The sequence below is a fragment of the Pinus tabuliformis genome, chromosome 3_1 (genome assembly GCF_031772625.1).
Source record: "Pinus tabuliformis cultivar Carrire ecotype Pingquan chromosome 3_1, CPIR1, whole genome shotgun sequence".
Classification (NCBI taxonomy): Eukaryota; Viridiplantae; Streptophyta; class Pinopsida; order Pinales; family Pinaceae; genus Pinus; species Pinus tabuliformis.
Genome location: NC_142301.1, coordinates 448,938,323 through 448,960,760, shown reverse-complemented (window position 1 = coordinate 448,960,760; position 22,438 = coordinate 448,938,323). Strand labels below are relative to the sequence as shown.

General features: G+C 33.2%; 1 pseudogene; it reads left to right on the top strand.

The window, feature by feature from the left end:
* Positions 1-21,758: 21,758 nt before the first annotated feature.
* LOC149187686 (mitochondrial dicarboxylate/tricarboxylate transporter DTC pseudogene) lies at positions 21,759-22,438 on the top strand (annotated as a pseudogene).

Here is a 22,438-nt window from a genome sequence, read left to right as displayed (position 1 = left end):
AGAAGACCAATCTGCAGTCTGTAAGCATGATATAGGGAATCCAGGTCAGCCTAGATACATAAATTTTTCCACTCATCTGTCTGCTGACTAAAGTTCTGAATACTGCAAATTAATGAAGCAATTTGCTGATGTGTTTGCCTAGGAGTATAGTGACTTGAAAACTTATGATATAAATATTATTAAGCATAAAATCCCTTTAGAGAAAGACACCATTCCTGTCAAATAGAAGCTGAGACCAATAAATCCTTTACTTCTTCCTCTAATTGAAAAAGAAATTAAAAAATTGTTAGCTGCCAAGATTATAGTTTCTCTTAGATATTCCAAATGGGTAGCCAACCTAGTAGTGGTAAGGAAGAAAAGTGGAGAAATCAGACTGTGCGTTGATTTCAGAAACTTAAACAAATGCTCTAAGAAAGACAACTATCCTCTACCCAAGATGGAGCATTTTCTGCAGAAGGTCTCAGGAGCCAAAGTGATGTCTTTCTTGGACGGATTTTCAGGGTTTAATCAAATTGTTGTGCATCCAGATGACCAAGAGAAGACTGCATTCACCACTCCTTGGGGCACTTTTATGTATGCCAAGATGCCTTTTGGGTTGATGAATGCTGGAGCCACCTTTCAGAGAGCTATGGACATAGCATTTGTGGGAGAGAAGGATAAATTTGTCCTTATCTACCTTGATGACATAACAGTTTACTCTAGCAGCCATCAAAACCATTTGCAACATTTGAAAAGGGTGTTCTTGAAGTGCAGAAGGTTTGAGATTTCAGTCAATCCTAAAAAATCACAATTTTCTTTAGAAGAAGGTAAGCTATGAGGACATGTTGTCTCTACTACAGGTGTTCAAATTGACCCAGAAAGAGTAAAAGCAATACAGACTTTGTCTGTCCCAAGATCGAAGAAGGATATCCAATCCTTTTTGGGCAAAATTAATTTTGTAAGGAGGTTTATACCAAATTTTGCAGAACTGGTGAAGCATGTTACCTCCATGTTGAAGAAAGGGTCAGAGGTCAGATGGACTGATGCAGCAAGAGGATCTTTTGAGTCCATTAAAAAAGCTATTATGGAGGCTCCCACTTTAATAAGTTCGGACTACAGCAAGGAGTTCCATGTATTCTCATTTGCCTTTGAGGACACCATTGCAACAGTTTTATTGCAAGCAGATGATGAAGGCTCAAAGCATACGGTGGCAATTTTCAACAAAACATTAAGGGATGCTGAGCTAAGGTATGAAATTATTGAAAAACAAGCATATGCCCTTATCAAATCCTTGAAAGCTTTCAGAATTTATATCCTACATTCCAAGATAATTGCATATGTACCCTCTGCTACAATAAAAGATGTCTTAACACAACTTGATGCTGATGGAAGAAGGGCTAAATGGATTGCAAAATTGATTGAATTTAATATAGAACTGAAGCCCACAAAGCGGGTCAGAGGTCAGGGTCTTGCCAAATTATTGGCTAAAGAAATTTGCAGATCATTGGATATAGATTTAATGTGCACAATTGTAGAAATCGGTCAAACAGATGAAGAAGAGGAAGCAGCTGAACCAGACAGAAAGCAGTCAGTAGCCGAAAATCTAGCTTCTTGTGATTGGTATTCTATAATAATTAATTTCTTGCTAAAGCAAGAAATCCCTTTAGGATTTACTCAAAGTCAAGCCAGAACTATTAATCTTAGGGCAGCTAAATATTGCATTAATGAAAATCTGCTCTACTGGAGGGATCCATCTGGAGTGCTTTTGAGGTGTCTGGACAAAGAACAGTCAATAGAAGTCATGCAACAATTTCATTCCAGCATGTGTGGAGGGCACCATTATTTAAAAACCACTACCCACAAGATCTTTAGAGCTGGGTACTATTGGCCCACTTTATTTTCTGATGTGTTTTCATTTGTCAAATCTTGTGACAGGTGCCAAAGATTTGAAGGGAAACAACAGTTGAAGTCCCTGCCCCTGAAACCAATATAGGCAAAAGGACCTTTTCAGCAGTGGGGCTTGGATTTTATTGGAGAGATCAATCCACATTCCAGTGGCCAACACAGATGAATATTAGTAGCCACTGATTATTTTACCAAGCGGATTGAAGCAATCCCTACCAGGAGGGCTGATCATAATGTGGTCATCAAGTTTTTAATTGAAAATATCTTTACCAGGTTTGGTTGTCCACATAAATTAGTCATAGAAAATGCAACAACCTTCAGGGCAAAAGAATTGGTGGAAATGTGTAAATCAATGGGTATTAAATTGGTTCATTCCACCTCATATTATACTCAAGGAAATGGTCTGGCAGAATCCTCTAATAAAAGCTTGATAAGGATAATTAAGATGATGTTAGAGGACAATAAAAAGAATTGGCTAAGCTCAAGTACGCACTGTGGGCTGAAAGAGTGACCATTAAGAAATCCACAGGGAATTCTCCTTTCAAGCTGGTATATGGCACTGAAGTTGTATTCCCAATTCAGCTAACTCTTCCTGTGGCAAAATTCCTTCAAGAAGAGCAGGATGAAGAGGAAGATATGGCAAAAAGGATCACTGATTTTGCAGAGTTATATTAGATTAGAGCACAGCTAGTTGAAAAGGCTGCAGCACATCAAAAAAAGATCAAGGATGCTTTTGACAGGAAGACAAAGACAAATAATTTTCAGGTTAGAGACTTACTTTTGAAGTGGGATGCACTAAAGGAAAAGAAAGGCCATCATGGGAAGTTTGATGCTTTCTGGACAATCCCTTTTATTATTTCACAGATTCAAGGGAACAATACCTTCATATTGAAAAGTATGGGAGGAGAAGCAGTTTTTGATGGTCCAGTTAATGGGCGTTTTCTGAAATGTATGTGATTTAAGGTCTTTTGGCCTTAAAGGTTGTAAATATTTGGTTTTATCAGTTTTAGTCAGACTCCATGCCCAATGGAATGCTAGGAATTTTGCTAATTTGTTTTCATCAGGAAGGCATTGATCTGCAGGTTCTTGAGACCTCATAGGGAGGATCTCATCCCTAGAAGGAGCCAGTGTTAGCTCTGCTATATTTTGCAACATTTGATGGATTGAAAATGGGTGTGGTAGTGTGTTTCGTGCCTGAGTAAAGCTTGTAGCAGTCGGTTTCATTTTCTCCTTCATTCTACTTATAACTCCATAAACCCCGTTAGCGCTGTTTGCCTCCGTTTTGCTTCCAAAACTCTGCATAGCCCTTTTTTCTTAAGCCCGGGCACTTAACCCATGAACCCACGCCCATACGACCCTTTGTGATTACACGACTCCGCCCTTCCTCAGCCCTTCATCGTTCTTTAATTGTAACCGTTGATCGTCCTGACCCAACGGTCCTCGTCACTGCAGCGCTTTTTTCCCGTGCGTTAAACCCTGCTCATTTCCCCACCGTCGATCGCATTCACTGTAAGATATGACGGTGATCGAACCTCCCGCTCCCGTAAACTGCATGCTTAATAACCCGCAGGGAAAACTGTTTCCCCACCGTCACTTTCGAAACGCGTCGCAGTTCTATTGCGTTGCGCCCCCGCATACAGATACCACCTACCTCCTGTAAGCGGTGCAGGGAGACTACTTATCGCCCACACGTACGTCCTCCGCTCGTTAACATTCGCGCATCTCTGCCACTCGATAGAAGTCGGATCTACCTGACTACGATCCGACAGCCCACGTTTATCCATCCACATTTCTTCCCGATAGCTCCCTTCGATTTGATCTTCGCCGTCGACCTGCCAGATCTGATGGCTCAAAATCATTTCACTTCCACCTTGCCTCCCGGTACTCCTCACCAAGCGTTTTCCACCATTGATCTGTGTGATCCTACGGCCTATTTTCCCCCTCAGTTCGCCCACACGGTCCTCTTCCACAGCCTTTCTAGACTCCCGAAGGATGAAGGTGGCCTGCAGTTATGTACCCAATCAGTTACTCCTCAACAACTGCAATTAACCGACATCATGGCCAAGACGAGAAGGATAGCCTTGAGCAGATAAACACATTTATGAGTTATGGAACTTTTTCCATATGGCATTCCACCTGTTTGAGAAGGACAACAAAGTACTAGAGAGGGTCAAAATTCATTCATGGAAGCAGTAGATTGTATTAGAGACCCATATCAGATAGTTAATGTGGTAGGTGGTCCATGATGACCCCTCCACACATAGAACAATAGGATATTTTTGTAAACAAACTCTATATATACCCAGAATCAAGATGTAATGAGGGTTGATGGATATTGTTTTGATGTAAAGTTCAACTTCTGGAGACTGTAACTACTAGGATACCTGTAGTGTCTGGTCTTCATTTTCAGCTAATGCAAGCTTCTTTTGCTATTAATTGCTCACTTTCCACTTCTTCTTTGTTCCAGGTTGTGCCTGTTATGCATTTTTCATGTTCTCTTGATGTTTAGCATTAGAGGGGCTGTCATCCCACCTCCGTGTTAGAATCTAGTATGTATTATTGAAGGTGTATGCATGTTTCTATTTTCTTGGTGCCAGAGAACTATCAACCTGTCTGTGCATTAGGAAATAGAATTTACAGACCTTTCTACTGGTTGCAGCTAGCCATCACATGGTCTTGTGAATCTGCTGGTGTGGTCAGTATTCTCCATGTTCACCTATTCCTTAAACTATGAGTAATTGGTGGTCTAAAGCCTTGTAGTCTGGGGGTGTTCACCCATGTCTGAGGTTAAGCATAGTAGAAGTTGTTATCTGGATTGAATATGCATCATTCCTTCCATTCATCACCACCTTCCAACATTTTTGTTGAGTTTGTAATGTTCTTGAGCATCTCTGAAATACAACCTAGGAGAGTTTCTTGGGGTGATAACAGTCCTATCCCCTGTTGGCTTTTGAATTTATTAATAAGAGTTTATCTCCTTGATATCTTATGTATAAATGTATTGGTTTATATGTGAATTTTATGGCTAATGTATCCTTTATATTTCTGTGGTTATTATGTTGGTTATAAGAATTTACTATGATAGTGATGATGTATGGATTTCCTCATATTTTGATTGGTAAATGAATGAACAATGTATCCATGACCTAATATATGATAATGTAGCTAATGATATAAGGGAACAATGCTTCTCAATGATTCTCAGATAAATATGAGACCCCTATGCTTAAATCTATTGTTTACTTTTGCAGGTTGCATTGATGCCAAGTGTTTGACAGAATGTCAGTCTCGGTTGGGGATGGCCAGGTCTAGTCCTAGAGTTAGTTTTTGGTTTATTAGTCTTGTCATAATGTGTTTAACGGGTTCTAGAAGTTACAACAAGTTCTGGGCAGTGGCCAAAATTCTGGCCTTGAAAAGTACCTTAAATCCCGCAGACTCTCACATAGGTTTACTTGAAATAGTCCCTAGACATAGGCATGTAGGATTGTGGGAGCACCCAAAGTGTTTTGTATGTTGGCATGCCCATAACATGGGAGTGTATAGAGGTTTAATAGCTTAAAAACTCAGTAGGACTCAGGGGCTAGTTAGCATAATGGTTGGGATGGTTCTTAGGAGTGCTATTGCTGATGTTGAAGGTATGTATGTTGTGTTTCCATCGATTCCACTTCCTTAAGATCACATAGGATATTGAATCTAATAATAGTAGCCTCTCATTACATGTTTACCCCGGTTGGACAGTTACTTGGGTAGCTGTGGGAGGATGGCATTACATATTGTCTTTCTAGTTTTACTGGGATCTCACTCTTGTGGTTATTATTTCCCTTCAGAGGTTTTATCTAATTTTTTCCCTTTGCTATTAGTGTCATCCCTACCCCTCTCAGTGTCTGTGCTTTCCCTTTCTATGTTACTTAGTCTCATTCATCCCACTCCAGTGTTTCTTATGTTGTTATAGAGCTCAATTTTGAGTCTGCAAGGTGGCTAGGAATTTCCTTTTAGCCCCTTACTGAACGAGGTGAAGAGTTCATCCTGGTCCCCCCTACGCGGAAATAACCTCCTATTGCAAGTTAAACCTGTGAAATTTTAGCTTCACATGCCACAATGGAATATATAGAAGTATTATTCTAGAAGTACTACGAAGAGTCATTTATGATGCAGAAGACTAGGTGAGACAAAGTAGAAGATTTATTCATGAGAATCATGTGGAGAGAGAGACTAGGGATTGGATCCTTGACATGGATGGTTCAATAAGGGCTCATTCCTCATCCTATATGTAGAGAGTCAACTTATATTGGCACATGAAAACCTTAATGGAGAGGAAAATCACAAAAAATAGTGTATGATTGAAATAGTGGATAAATTAGACAAGTTGGCTAGGAAAATCACAAGGCTGACAAAGGCTTTGGGGAATTATGCTAATTCCTCCTTTGACAATGAAATTGAATAGAAAAAACCATTTCAAGTGGATCCCTCTCCCAAAATATGATCAAGTGGGCCTATCAACTGACGAAAAACATAGCTCAGGGAGTTGCAATGTTTATGCTTAGTAGTTTATATTTTCTATTAGTTTATATTTTGAAAGACAATCTGATTATCCACGACACTCTTAAAATGAAAATTTTTAACTTATGCTACTGGTCCTCTTTCTATAATAGGAGACTAGTGCCCGAAAATCTTTTGCTATGTATATTTGCTTAGTGGTAATTTAAAATGCCTTACATTACCAAAAGAAAAGAGTACAAACTCCATATATATATATATATATATATATATATATATATATATATATATATATATATATATATATATATATATAGTGAATATTTACCTGGATAAGTATGTTTATTTTGGAATAGGATTTTCGCAATTTTCACAATTTTAATATAATTATCAGTCATTTATAAGCGAATGACAAATATTTAACTATATCAAATATTCAAGATTTTTTTAATAGTTAACACAAATAAAAGGATGAAATTTATTTCAAAGGTAGTTATGCCATTTTTATCTTTCATGTAATTAAAAAATGTTATAAAATAAAATTATATATGGTTTTTGGGACATGTGGTATTAACAAACCATAATATTGTTACAACTTCTATTTACAAATTAAAAATTTCCATGATAAAGTGAGGGTATATATCCTTGATTAAACCCCTACGGGAGTGGATAATTAGGTTACAAAAGGGTGGCATGGAGCACTAAAACCTGTTTTGATGACGCGTACAGATGTTGGGTGGAGCGGTCAGGACAACTGGCATCGGGGGAATAAAAATGCTAAGAAGGAGATTGGCCCATTTAAACCTTGAAAGGATGCCTATTTTTGTTGTTGGTGGTCATTTGGCATGGGCGAGAGTGTTTTTGGCATTACTATTGTTGAGTATGCACAAGCTCCCAACCTGTGCATGCTCGCCCATTTAGTGAATTTTTCCTTTGACATTCTTGTGAGTTGGGGAGATATATAGAGTGTGCAAGCTTGGAAGCCCTCTCTCTCAGTGTGGGATCCTGCGGCCTAGGTCTAGTTGTCTTCACATTTTTCTTGTTTCTGGTTGCACGGACTTGTGGAAGGCCAAGCTTTAGTCAGCTCATGAGCGCTTTGGTAGGTTTATTTATGTGGTCCTTAGCTTGGAAGAGTATTTATTCTATTCTTTTGTTGGTGGGTCCCCCCTCATGTAATTCTTTGCCCCTCCATTGGTTGTTCGAGGGTTGGGTTGTGGAAAACTAGTATTTGGCTAGTGGTGGTGGCTCTCCTAGTGGAATTTACCATCTGGGGGTTTTTTACTTCAATGCTCCTATGGCGTGTGAGTTAGGTGGGGATTTAGATTCTGTAACTTGGTTTTATGCATTAAAATTTCTGACTATGTGCGGTGACGACACGGTCTATTGGAGTGGGTCATGTGTTCACCCTACAGTTGATTTTCTTTTCGATCATTGGGCAGATACCTCTATGATGTTTTGCCAATGAGGTTGGGCCTAGAGAGTAGTGGGGCCTCTTGTCCTGCTTTCAGGTAAGGGTGTGCAGACAGAATCCATTGGGGAAGAAGGGGTAGTGGGTGATGTGGTGGAGGATGAATTGGCCAAGGTTGAGTGCCATTGCTAGAGTGTGTGAACCAGTCACCATTTATGGCTTCCCTTGACATGCAAATGAGATGTATCATAGAAAATCTAGAGGAAATGCAACAAGAGAAGAGTGATGGTCGAAATGAAGTCATCGATTTTATGAATGACCTACAACACAACTAATGGGATATAATCGACCGTTTGGCTTCTTTGCATAGGAGCCATAGGCATACTGATGATCGTCTTGATGCGATGGAAGTGCGTTTGGCTCATGTGGAATTCCTTGTCCATAGGGATCTAGCACCTCCTACAGCTTCAGGTGCTAGTCATGCACATGATGTTCCCCCCTTAATTTGTGATGACTATTGAGTATCTACTTATCATTTTTGTCTTCTAGGCTATCTAGCCTTTTTGTGTTAGGTTCCTATACTACTAGTGTAGCCCCTTATTGTTATTAGTGCAACCTCTTTATTATATTATTGTGCCTATGTAGTACCCATATTGTTATTATTGTGCCCCATAGAAGCTCACTATTGTTATTGTTGTGTCGTTACAATATTATTGTTATGTAGGCTCTGATTATATTGTGACCCTTTAGACCCCTATATATGAAAATGAGGTATTATCATTTGTATCATCAAAGAATTGTTCATTGAGTAATTTAAACGAGGTTTCCCCCTCAAAGAGGCTAATTTTGAAGTCATTGATATATCTCTTCTTCTATTTTGTGAGCTAGTTGCATAACATTTGGTATCAGAGCTTTGGATTCTGGGGTTTCGTTGCTGCAAACAAGTCATCATGGAATTTACATTATAATTTTTTTTCTACGAATGTTTAGAAGCTGAATTTTTTATCACAAGGAGTCGAAATCCTGATGAACTTCATGTACAAATTTTAGATCTTAGTTCGCTATATTTTCGTAGATATGATCCAAGGAAGATAGGATTTTTGCAGGCCCCCAAATTCCATCTCAAATGGGTGACCTTGGTAAAATTGTCATAACATTCTCTCTCAGCATTGGATTAAAATTTTGTAAAAAGTGACAGAAAGAGGAAAAATTGTAGTTTGTTTGGTATCGTTTTCAAGGCTTAAGGTTGAAAAAGTGACACATGGCACTTCATACAACTTCACTCTACTGAACTAAAATATAATCAGGTCATCCTGGGAGATTGAGTATAACTCTTTCCTGGAGAATCCAATCTCAATCAGAATTATGGGGTTGGAAAGAGGACTTAGAGGGCTACCACAATACGAAATTTCACACTTTGGAAATTCGAAATTACAGAGATACAACAGATTCAATATCAAGCTCCTACAAAGCAAGACAAATGTGTGTATTTTTTAAAATTTGCATAAGTTTTGTTTGAAAAGCTAGTTTGAAGTGATTCAAAGGGAATAATGAAGCATAAATATCATTAATAAATAACCCAACGAAATAAAAGGGAAAAACCTAGTAAGCAACCTGAAATCTCTACTATGACACATGAAGAAGAGGAAGAAATGCAACATGATATATCAAAATTCCTCAACCAAGTGCAATAAATTTCGCTCTCACAAAAAGAAAATTGAAGCTAAGATGGATGGTTTGAAGAATGGAATAGAACCTAAGATAGATGGTATAAAAAGGGACATGAGAGTTTTGAATGATGGCTTAAAAGAAGACATGGAAGTAATGATGAATATCAAGATAGAGGGGTTGAAAGAAGGGTTGGTAAAGTTGCTAGAAGAAAACCATCCCAGTGGTGACAAGACAATCCATGAAAATCACGATGAAGACAAAAATAATATCAATTATGATTTTAACGAATTAAATGTGGGTTTTAAGAACCATCACATTCCAAAGATAGATATAAGGAAGTTTGATGGCAAGGATCCAATAATTTGGATACTACATATGGAGCAATATTTTGATCTACATGATGTGAAATCCTCACAAAAGGTATGTATTACATATTTGTATTTTGAAACTAATCAGTTTGTATGGTATAAATGGCTTTGTTCTTGTAAACCACTTGTCATCTGTTCAATTTTTATGGAGGAAATGATAACACGTTATGAGGATACAAAGAAAAACAGCTTCTTTAGCCAATTGATAAATGTCAAACAAAAGGGGTCGATGGTGGAGCACATTGAGGACTTTCAAAAATTGAATATAAGGGTAAATGATATTCCATAGGAGCATATGATTGATGTCTTCATAGGGACTTTAAAGGATAACATCCAATATGAGGTTCGTCTTTGGAGACCTGATTCATCGGAAGGACACTTAGGTTGGCAAGAAAAATTGAAAGACAACAAGGAATCTTACCACTCACAACTATAGAAATGGAAGTGTTGTTGCTCTTAGCCTTCTACAAGCTATAAGGTTTACACTACAATAATTGGAAGTAAAAATATCGAAAGGGCTTTGTTACAGTTGCGATAGAAAATATACTAAAGGTCATAAGTGTGTTTAGAAGAAATTAATCTACATATATTGGGAAGAGGAGGAAGAAAAAGAACAAGAAATGTCAAAAGAAGAGGATATACACCAGGAACCAACCCCAAAGAAAGAATAAATGAATCTGACCATACTTTGTAATGCATTGACATGAATTACCACTCCTCAAACTCTCAAGATAGAAGGACATATAAAAAAAGAAGAAGGTAATAGTGTTGATTGATTCGGGTAGTATCCATAAATTATTCATTGTAAGATAGCCAAGGAATCAAATTGCTTCCTATATCTAGCACCAAAGTGTCAAGTGATGGTTGCAAATGGAAGAACCATAAATTTCTCTGGAAAGTGTCATAATATCAAGCTATCGATGGGAGAATATATATTTAATAGTCCAATACATTCCATTCCAATGGGTGGTGTTGATGTTGTACTAGGAGTCCAATGGTTACAATCTTTGGGTACGATAGCTTTTTATTTTCAAGAACTTTTCTTGAATTTTTTTTGGGAATGAAAGAAAGTTGAATTAAGGGGTATCATAGGGAAACTAGAAAATATAATAAGCTGTAATGGCATGACAAATCTTCTAAAGAAAGAACAACGGGGCATAATTGCACAATTATGTTCACTAGATGTTCAAATAACGAAATCATCTATTTCTCTAGATCTACAAAAAGTCTTGGACAATCATTCTAAGGTTCAAGCAGTGGAAGATGACATCGAGCATCAACAACAAGTTCTACAACTCTTAAAGTATAACCTCACTTTTGCGGAGAATCAAAATGAAACAATAGGAAGATCAACATTGCAGTGAAAGAAGTTTTGATGTAGGCCACTGCGTATTTTTACGGCTACAACCTTACAAACAGATGTCCCTCAAGCAAGCTAAGAAGGATAATAAATTATCACCAAAGTACTATGGTCCTTACAAGGTGTTGCAAAAGATTGGTAATATGGCATACAAATTGGAACTTCCTGCATCTTCCTGAGTGCACCCAGTTCTCCATGTTTCATGCTTAAAGAAGGTTATAGGTGACAAGCTCCCAGTTCAAACAATATTGCCGAAACTTGACGAGGAAGGAAAAATTATTGGAACCTGAAGCAGTAAGGGAAACAAGAACATGATAGCTACAAAATCGATCAATTTTAGAGTACCTCATCAAGTGGAAGAACTTATCCACTGAAGATTCCACATGGGTGGATGATAATTTTATATAGAAGCATCCAGAACTACTCAAGTGTTGAGAACAACATTTTTTTGAAGGAGAGGGGCATGTTAGGTTCCTATACTACTAGTGTAGCCCCTTATTGTTATTAGTGCAACCCCCTTATTGTATTATTGTGCCCATGTAGTCCCCATATTGTTATTATTGTGCCCCATAGAAGCCCATTACTGTTATTGATGTGCCCTTACAATACTATTGTTATGTACGTTGTGATTATATTGTGATCCCTTAGACCCCTATATATAAAAATGAAATCTTATGATTTGTACACGGGGGCTTCACCCAATGATCCTCTAACATAGCACGTGTGTTCGTGGGATACTAAAAAATACCCTTAATTTGACTACATATTGGAAAATACCTCCAAAAATCACATTATTTAACTCCCTGCCAATACGAACTCAGTACACCTTCCCAATTTAAAAAACCCTTACTTTCATTAGATATTGTAGGTTTATTATTTTTCATTATCATTTTTTATACCCCTTTATATTTTTCCATTATTTTTTATACCCCTTTATATTTTTCCATTAATTTCGAGCTCCATTTTTTATACCTGTCAATATTAAAACCCTTTACCCCCTATTATATGCTCAATATATTGTGTCATTTTTTCCTCAATATATATCCCCCAATATGAACCCACGTGGTATGGTATTTCCCCCCAGTGAAGCCCCTGTGGATTTGTATCATCAAAGAAATGTTCATTTGTGTAATGTAAACGAGGTTGTCCCCTCAAAGATGCTAATTTTGAAGTTGTTGATCTATCTCTTCTTCTATTTTGTGAGTTGGTTGCATGACATTTTGTTTTTGGATATTTTGTAAAGTTTGACAAGTTATACTTAATTTTTGCATAGCTCTCTTGACCAACAAATCTAAGGGGAATACTCATTATAATATTTTGAAAATTTAATAAATTTAAAATTATATTTTTAACACATACACTAATTTTTTTTATTATATGAATAATAATATTTTTGTTAATGTATAATTTGTTTAATATTTTTATTGTAATACATATAAACCAATAATAATTTTGATTTTGATAATTATTATAAACTAGTATTTATTTTTATTTTAAAAAATAATTTTTTTAATTCAGCATAAAATTTAATAAATTATACCTGTTCTTCACATGGGATTGTAAAATAAACCTTTTGGAATACAACTTCACATGGGATTGTAAAATAAACCTTTTGGAATACAAGAATTTAACTATAAGATGAAGACAATGAATTTTAATCATTTAAAAGGTGACGGGGGATGGTCAACTCTTAAATATCCATCCAAATGCTGCATCTTTTGTTACAAGGTAAAAAGGAAAGATATATGCTCATTAACTTGTAAAAAGCAACGACATATGCTAATTAACTATTTCTGATCTGATGCGTGTATGATGCTGCACAACCTACATCTGTTCACGATCTGATAAATGGACAGCAGGCAGAAGCTAAATGTACGATCAGATCATAGAGAACTCGGCCTCCTGCCCTGCACTGGCAGTACCGAATTTTGGAAGTTTCTGAGGCACGAGTGAAGGCTTCAATATGTGCTGGGGGTGGTGGTTTGGTGGGATTATATTGACATGTATATTGGAATTAATGGCTGATGGAAGGCTGCAAGCATGAGAAGTAGAACCCAATGGAACCACCGGGAGATTATTACAATTACACATTTCGATCATGAAGCCATCAGGGTCATGAATGAACAGCTGATCCACGTATAATCCCCCTTCCTCTACTCTGCGTTTTACATACTTTATTTCCATGTCTTGCAGCTTCATCTCCACCACCTGCATGCTCTCACACTGCACACATTTAATTAATATTCAAGCTGATCAAATAATCTTGGGTCATGTTACAGAATTAAGAAAATCTAGTTAAGGATTTTTTTTCGCAATAACTATATTAAGAAATATTTGCCTATGTATTTATTAATACTTTTAGAATAAACTAATGTGGTTCATTATTTGAACTATGTACCTTCTTGCCTATAAATCACATTATTTGAACTATGTACCTTCTTGCCTATAAATCACAATAGTTGATTTAAATAACGTAGACAAATATTTTTTAATATAATTATTGTTAAAAAAACTCTTAAAAACTAAATATAAATCACAAAAAAACTAAACTCAATTAAAACTAAATATAAATCACAAAAACTAAACTCAATTAAAACTAAAACGTAGTTAACATGAGTATACTTCCTCAATATAACCATACCTGGAAAGATACATGATTATCCCTTGGATTAATCTCAGATTTCTTGGGTAAATCTTCTGGATTCTTACTTTGCAGCAAATGTATGCCAACTCCATAATTAAATAGCCTGCATGGTCATCAAGAATTTTATATCAGTACGTGCTAGCAAATGATTAATCTGTATCTTTGATTGAAAATAGCAGAATCCTGAAGAAAATGTGTTACCAAGCTCCAGCAAAATCAAATGATCCGGGTCTCTTCACAGGAACAAAGCCCAGAACATTCTCGTAGAAATCCAAAGATTCCTTGACAGATTTGCAAAGGAGAGAAATATGATTGAGGGAAGCTAGAGGGAGGGGTCCTCCTGCGCGATTCAACGCCATGTCGACCAAGAAGTTGTAACAGAGCAGAGGACAGGAATCCGCTCCAATAACCTTCTTTATGAGACTCTAACTCAACTGTCGATGGATATATATACAGCTCCTAATTTTATAACCTGTAATTTAATTCAATGGCCTGTGTAGGCAGCGCAGCGCAGCGCAACCGTAGTTCTTACGTATTGCAAATGAAACTCGCTGAATGGTATCTCTTTTTCATTTTAATATAATAGGAAAATTTATAATAATTTAGTTATCAGATTAGTAACAAGGAAAACAGTTATGAGTGGTTGTTATTCAGTAATGTAAAGTAATTTAGCTATCTAAATTACCTGTTTGTTTTATCATTTTTGTGATTGATATTAATGGTTTGGAGTTGACTTTTGATTAATCATATTATTATAATAATTTAACTATTGTGAATTTTTTTGTTGGTATTATTTTTTCCTATTTTTAAAAAATTAATATATGAATTAAATATATTAATATATGAATTAAATATATTTACATTTAAAAAAAACATGTAATAAAATTTTTGATTGTGAAAGTTACTAATTTGTAAATAGATTTTGTTAGAGTATCACGGCTTATCAATACCATTATGTTTTTATCTTTATCAATACTACCATGTCGTGTCTATCCTCAAACCTTTTTCTCCATAACTTTTGAATCTGTGATTTGGAGGGGAACAATGTAAACTTTGAAATGGTAATTGATACGATTACCAGCACGTGGAACTATTAGGCAAGGTATGAGATCTGTCAAGACAGTATCATAGACATCAGCTTAAGGGAGTCTATAAAATAGATTGCTCGTGTGGAAAAAGCTACATTGGTAAAAAATGTCACTCCCTGCAGACGAGACTCAAGGAACATGGAGCTGATATTAAGAATGAAAGATCTCGTACTTCGGCCTTGGCAGAACACTCCTCAAAAACTAAGCACCATGTCTGCTTGGAAAACGCCTCAATTATCGCAAGGGAAGAACAAAATCATAAGCTAAAGATTAGAAAAGCTCTTGAAATTATCAAGCATCCGCATAATCTAAACAGAGACAATGGTATGGAGATTAGTGGAAGCTGGCTTCCCCTAATCAGAAAAATTAGGGTCACCAATACTTCTCAGGTTTAGTATTCAGTGGTAGAATTACCTCTCCCTTTCCTTTCCTAGTAGTTAGTAGCTTCGCTTTAATAATTTAGGTATAATAATAATAATAATTAGTTCATAATTAAACATTTACAATAGTTATTATGATAATAGCTTTCACTATTATCATTAACTATTATTATAAATCAGGATTATTAAGTATTAATTAAAATCTATTAATTAGTTAAAATATGTATTAATTAAAATCTATTAATTAGTTAAAATATTAATTAAAATCTATTAATTAGTTAAAATTATTAATTATTAATTTTAATTATAAAGTCTTGATATTAATTATCAATTAATAATACTAATTAATTATTAATTACTAATTATTTATTATTAATTATTTGTATTGACTCTTAATATTATAATATAAAATTTTTAATACAATAATTATTATTATTAATATTAGTACATTTCAAATAATTTTAAAATTACACTAATAATACTCTTAAAATAAATAAATTAATAAATAAATAAATAATAAATATTAATAATATTATTATTAATTAATATTACCATTATTAATTAATAATAATAATAATAATAATAATATTATTAATTAATTAATAATAATATTAACAATCAATATTAATAATAATTATTATCTTAGATTAAAAATAACTAGGATTATATTATTAATATTAATTATGATCCATATTAATAATATTAATATTTTTTTTTAATATTAATTATAATAATTATGATTATTTATAATAATAATATTAACAATGGATTCTAATATTAATTATTAGAACAAAAGTAACTTATTATTAATAAGATTATAATTAATTAATTAATACTAATTATGATAATGATCATAATAATAATTTATATTATTAAATTAGTTCATCAATAAATTAATCTAAAATTATTAAAATGGAAACCGACATTCATCTTAATTTACTCTCATCATTAATAAATCAAAATTATTCAAAAGGATAGCCGACATTCTTCTCAAAATTCTCTCCTCATTACTATTAAATCTCTTAAATTAGCTCTTCTTCTATCAAGCATTCAAGAAGCCCTGATGATGGATCCCGGTTGGGATTTGAAACGTTGGCAGAAAACGGTTCTTACTGTGGATTCTCCGGAAACTGAATCAAAAGATTTAAACCACAGAGGTCTTAAATCCAGGATTACCCATTTAGTAGAGGTAGCAAAAAAGTGATTAGATTTTAAAAAGTGGCGATGCAGACTACACTCCTTTTTTTTTCAAGACATTTTAAATTTTTTAATGTATTAAGTGTGGATACATTTTTTTGACACTTCAAATTTTTTAATGGATTAAGTGTGGATTTTTTTTTAAATGTTAGATTCTGAGACTTCAAAATTTTTATGTCTAATTTTTTTTGAAATCAACAAATTTTCTAAGAAAAACTTTATCTCATAAACCATAAAAGAATTTCTAAAAAAGCAAAACTTAAAAAAAAAATAAAAGTAAGTAAAAATAAAAAAATAAAAAAAAGCATTCACAAAAAAAACTAAAAAAAATTTAAAAAACCAGAAAAAACCAAAAAAAAATTTATTCCACCATCAACATTTTTGTTTTTAGCACTATTTTTCATGTTTTTTTGGCTAGAGTTCCCGTTTCAAAGTTTACGTTGCTCGGGACTAAATCACATGCAAACCAATTGATCTGCACCTCATGAATTTCCAACTTTTTAATTTAATTATCAATAATTATTAGGTAGATGGTAGGAATTTAGCTTCCACATAATATTCTTAGTACTAGTTAGAGACCAAAAGTTGATATTTATATAAAAAATAGTTATACCCTTTCTCCCTTTTTTTTATCAAATTGATTAATTAAAAAAAATGGCATGTGAACACATGTCATAGAATATGAGTTATGTTTTTTTGAGCATGTGGTATTAATGAGCCATGATATTGGCCCAAAACAAAAATCTTTTACAGGTTAAAAATCTTGGTAAAAATAGAATTGAATTTCATAATTAAAATTTTTATTACATATTGTTTTAACTATATATTTGTAAAAAAAATATATAAATCCTTTTTATAATAACAACACTTTGCAATAATCTCAAGAGTAATAGAATGATTCACAATGGAATAATATGTCCTAAATCAAATTATTTTTTCATAAATTTCCAGTCATACTTTAATCTTCTTTTCCAAAATTATTCTGTGCAAAATAATTAAATTAAGCTAATCCTAATAATCTTAAAATAGCGAAGATTTAAAATAAAATATTAAAATTAAAAAAAATGATTTGTATTTGTCTTTTTTTCATCAAAGAATATAGTTGATTTAACTTAACAAAGGTTCCAATAAAAGAAATTGATGTTTAACCATAATAAATAATTGCATTCTAATCCAAAATCATTATGTACAAATTAATTAAATTAAGTTAATCATAATAATCTTAAAATGAAGAATGTTTAAAATAAAATATTAAGGTTTAAAAAAATGATTCGTATTTGTTATTTTTTCAACAAAGAATAGAGTTGATTTAATTTTATAAAGGTTTCAATAAAAAATGATTTAATAAAAAGTGATGTTTATCTGTAATAAATAATGAAATAGTTTTTTCACGATATTTTTTATTCCAGTAGAGATTTTTAAAAACTTAAGTTTAAGTTGTTTAATATGTAGAATTTGTCATAAATTTTATAAAGTAAAAAATACTTTAAACATAAAAAAATTACAATATTGCTTGAAATTGTATCACTGAATTTCTATGAAGAAGGCTATTTCCTCTATAAGTTCAACTATGCCATAATAAATATAACATTTGATCTAGCTATTTTTTGTTTTACTCTTTTATGTTTTTTATAGTTTTCATTAGATCTAGTTATGCATGTCTATTTTAGAATTGGTCTTCCAAAATTTTAATTTAATTATCAATAATTATTAAGTAGATGGTAGAGATTTAACCTCTACAAAATATTCTAGAATATTCTTAGTAGTATACACAAATCAAAGATGAAATTTATCTCCAAATAACTATGCCCTTTTTCTCTTTTAATTAAATTGATTAATTTAAAAATTTGTCATATGAATAAGTGTCATATGAAACAAGGTATGGTTTTTTGGGCATGTGGTATTTTTTTCCCGTAGAAAAAGTCGTAATTTCTACTCGGCATGTGGTATTGATAAGCCATAGTATTGGTTTATGGTATTGTAAAAAAGTCTCTATATAGATTTTTAAGGTGGGACTAAATCTCCATATTAATAATCATGTTTCATGCTTTTTCAAATATACACATATTTAATTTATATATTAATTTTTTTTATAACTAATAATAATAATAATAATTTAAAATGTGAAACAAGTCATGGTTGTTTTGGATGTAGTACAGATAAGCCATGGTATTGTAAAAAAGTCTATTTACAGATTAATAATCTCCATTCTAAAGTAGGCATAGATCACCATAGATAAGAATCTTGTTCCATGTATTTTGAAAGATACATATTTTTAACTTTTATATTAATTCTTTTTATAATTAATAATAAAAATAATAATGAAGTTTGATATTAGACTTTTGTGATTCATATTGATTATGATTTTTAAAATTTTAACAATTTCAAATGTATTATAAAGTAAGTGCTTTGATACTTATTATGGATCCATGATCATCAACATTTTCCCGTCATTAATTAATTAATTTAATTAATTTTTTTTCTATGTGATTTCTCAAAGGTGAGCACTACATCTATAGAATATTTGTACCATGCAAATCTGCCCAAAGAGATCACTTTCTGTGGGCCCAACCATAGAGCCTAACTTCGAGAGTGATTGAACCCATGATCCCTCAATAGCAAAGATGCTTTGATGACGAAGACTAACCAATTGATTAACCCTAACCAATTAAGTTAACCCTCCAAACACCATCCATTTAATTTATATAATTACACTAATATACATTTATTATCATTATCTTCAATACAATATTTATAAAAAAATTAAAATTACAAATATTTTTTATATAAAACAAGCAAAGCATGAAACATTTAAAATTATTCTATATATTTTTTAATTTTTCTTTTAATATATATTAAATTGAAAAAACCTATAAAACTAAAATGGCATGAAACATTTAAAAATAAATATACATATAAACATATTACGTGATTCATAACGTATCGTGATTTAAAAACAAATAAAATAAAAACATTCAAGTTATGTGTAAAATTTCATTATTAGTTGTAAATTATTATTAAAATATGACTATACGTAAAGTATGAGATTTCTCCACTAACAAAAATATTTAATATTAAATTGTTTTTCAATTTGGTGGATATTAAATCCTCAATAGTATTTTACTTATTCATTATAACCTCTCTCAATTAAATCTATGATCTCTTTCAACTCAATCTATTTATTTAGAATATCTTTAATATATTAAAATTATATGTTTAAAATAATTTGTTATTCATTATAACCTCTCTCAATTAAATCTATAACCTCTTTCAACTAAATCTATTTAGAAAATCTTTAATATATTAAAATTATACGTTAAAATATTTTTTTGAAAAAACATAATGATCGAAATTATTTTATATTTACATTACTAACACAATTTTGAAATTGTTTATAAAAATTCTAGAATGAAAAGTGTTAAACATTTTTACTTATGTTTGATTCTTTTTTTAATCGCAGTAAGGTTAATTTATCTTAAAATTCAACTAGCCTAAATCCATCTTAACTCATATCTATCAAGCATTGAGAATGATCAATTTTTTTGAGATGCAAATCTTTTTTAAAGTGGAAAGAGATTTGGTCTGTCTCAGCACTTAATAGATCCAAGGCTAATATGGATCTAGATTTATTTTTCATATACACATACCATATCTAGGATGTATCCATCTCTTCCTCTCTCTCTCTTCCTTCCTCTATTCTCTCCATCCCTCTCTGATTCTCTCTCTCAAGTCCTCTCTCTTCCTTTCTCTCTCTCCCTTTCTCTCCCCCATCTACCATCCAACTTTTTCACTAACTCCCTCCCTCCTTCTCTCTCTCCCCCTCCATCTATATGTCTCCCTCTCTCTCTTCCATTTCTCTCCCTCTCTCACCTTTCCTCTATATATTCCCTCCTATTCTCTTTCCCTCTCTCTCCATATCTACCTTGTCACTCTGTCTTTCTCTACCTCTACCTCTCTTTGTCTTTATTCTTCCCTCCCTTTCTCTCCCTCCCTCTATCCTCTCCATCCCCTCCTCTCTCTCTTCATTCCTCTCTATCCATCTCTTTTACAGCCCCCTCTCTCTCTCCCAAACCCATCACTTTCTTTATCTCCACCCTCCAACTCTCTCACTATCTCCTTACCTCTCTCCTTCTCCCCCCCCCCCCACAATTAAAGATGCAATTTCTTCAATTTCAAATCAATTTTAGATACAATTCCACTCACCACCCTTGTACCTATTCGATTGGTTGATTTCACAACTTTATGTAAAATCCTCCCTATACATAATGTGGATACATGCTACATGATTACTTATGCAATTCATGTAGGCTTGATTCAATAAGGCTTACAAAATACTCCAGGAAATAATTTTTACAAATTGGACCAAAAATTTAGGGTGATGAGTACAACCAATCATGCACCTGCAAAAACACATGCATAATTGTAATGTTTCATCTCATGTACAATAAGAATTCAAATTATTTACAATAACACAAAGTTTAACATCATTCCTTTATTGCAACCATCTTCCCAAACATATAAGCCCATTTACATCTCATCATCATGCATCACTTTGCTCTATCTCTTCACTTAAAGTCTTCCTTCTCTACAATCATGCACATTCTTGACATATTAATCCTTTATGGTTTCAACATATTTATTAATTGTTTGTCTTATTTCTTCATTACTTCACCCATCATTGTTATAGTAATGAATTCTAACTATTGGACACCTAGTCCATTGGGGTTGGCATGTAAGAAGTCCAACATTCACGAAAGTCTAAGAGACCTCTTGGAATATGAAACCAAGGGTTAGACAATTGGATTAATATGTACATCTTGTGAATATTATCAGTATCTCATGCTTATCTTTTATTTTGGTTACACACTCCAAAAACTATATCAGAGCAAGTATTGCTTAAAAACCCGTTAGATCTACCTCACTAAGTTTGTCATATCTATGAATTTGATCAATCTTGAAATAATCAATAGTTTCTCTTTGTACACACAGTTTTGAAATGCAACAGTGGCATTCTCTAGTCCCTATTCTGACATTCCCTGCAGAGGAAATCCTGGAATTGCAGGCATTACTTCGTGCTCAAAGTTGGTAATGAGCAAGTGATAAATAGATTTTACTATCTTTTGAGCTACAACTTTACTAATGATGTAGAAAATTTGAATAGAGAAACAATGAATACAAGAAATAACATGAATGATAGCAACAAATAAAAAAGGAAAAAAACTACCAAAAGTTCTCAATAATGAAGAAATTGAGCAATCTTGATGTTTGGTTTGTTAAGATAGGAAACTTATACAACAACATGTCTTAGATCATTTAGGATATTGAAAATCAAAGTAATTTCTTCCAATCATGGGAAACCACTCCCTCTCTATCAGAAGGCTCTTTGTGGATTAAACATAGGAGATATTAGGGCATGTGTTGGAAGTCCTATAGATTTATCTCTCATTTTCATGCACACGAATGAAAATTTTCACGCATCTTAACAATGACATTACAAAAATGCATTCCATGCTCTATACCATATTATTGGTGATGAAGGGGTATTATCCCTATGGAAAGGAGTGGGTCCAACAAATTTTCAAGCAATGCTCTTATATATGAGAATGCTTGCTTCTTATGATCAGTCTATAGAATTGTTCAAGGCCCACTATGGGCCTTTTTGAAGTTACAATTTTGCTTGGTACAAGTGTTGTTTCTAGTTTTTTTTTCACCTACATGTAGTTTACCCTTTGATTATGTGAAGGTTCCGATACAAAAGATGTAACTCAATTCCAGTGGGAAGTATCCATATTCAGGTTCTCTATGATGCTTTGTGAAAACATTCAAAGATGGGGGATCGTTTAATTTCTATATCAGGTTTCCCATTTATTGTCTTCAAATTTCTTCTCATGTCATGATGACATGGATATTAGATATCACTTTTGGGATTGAACTGCGTTAA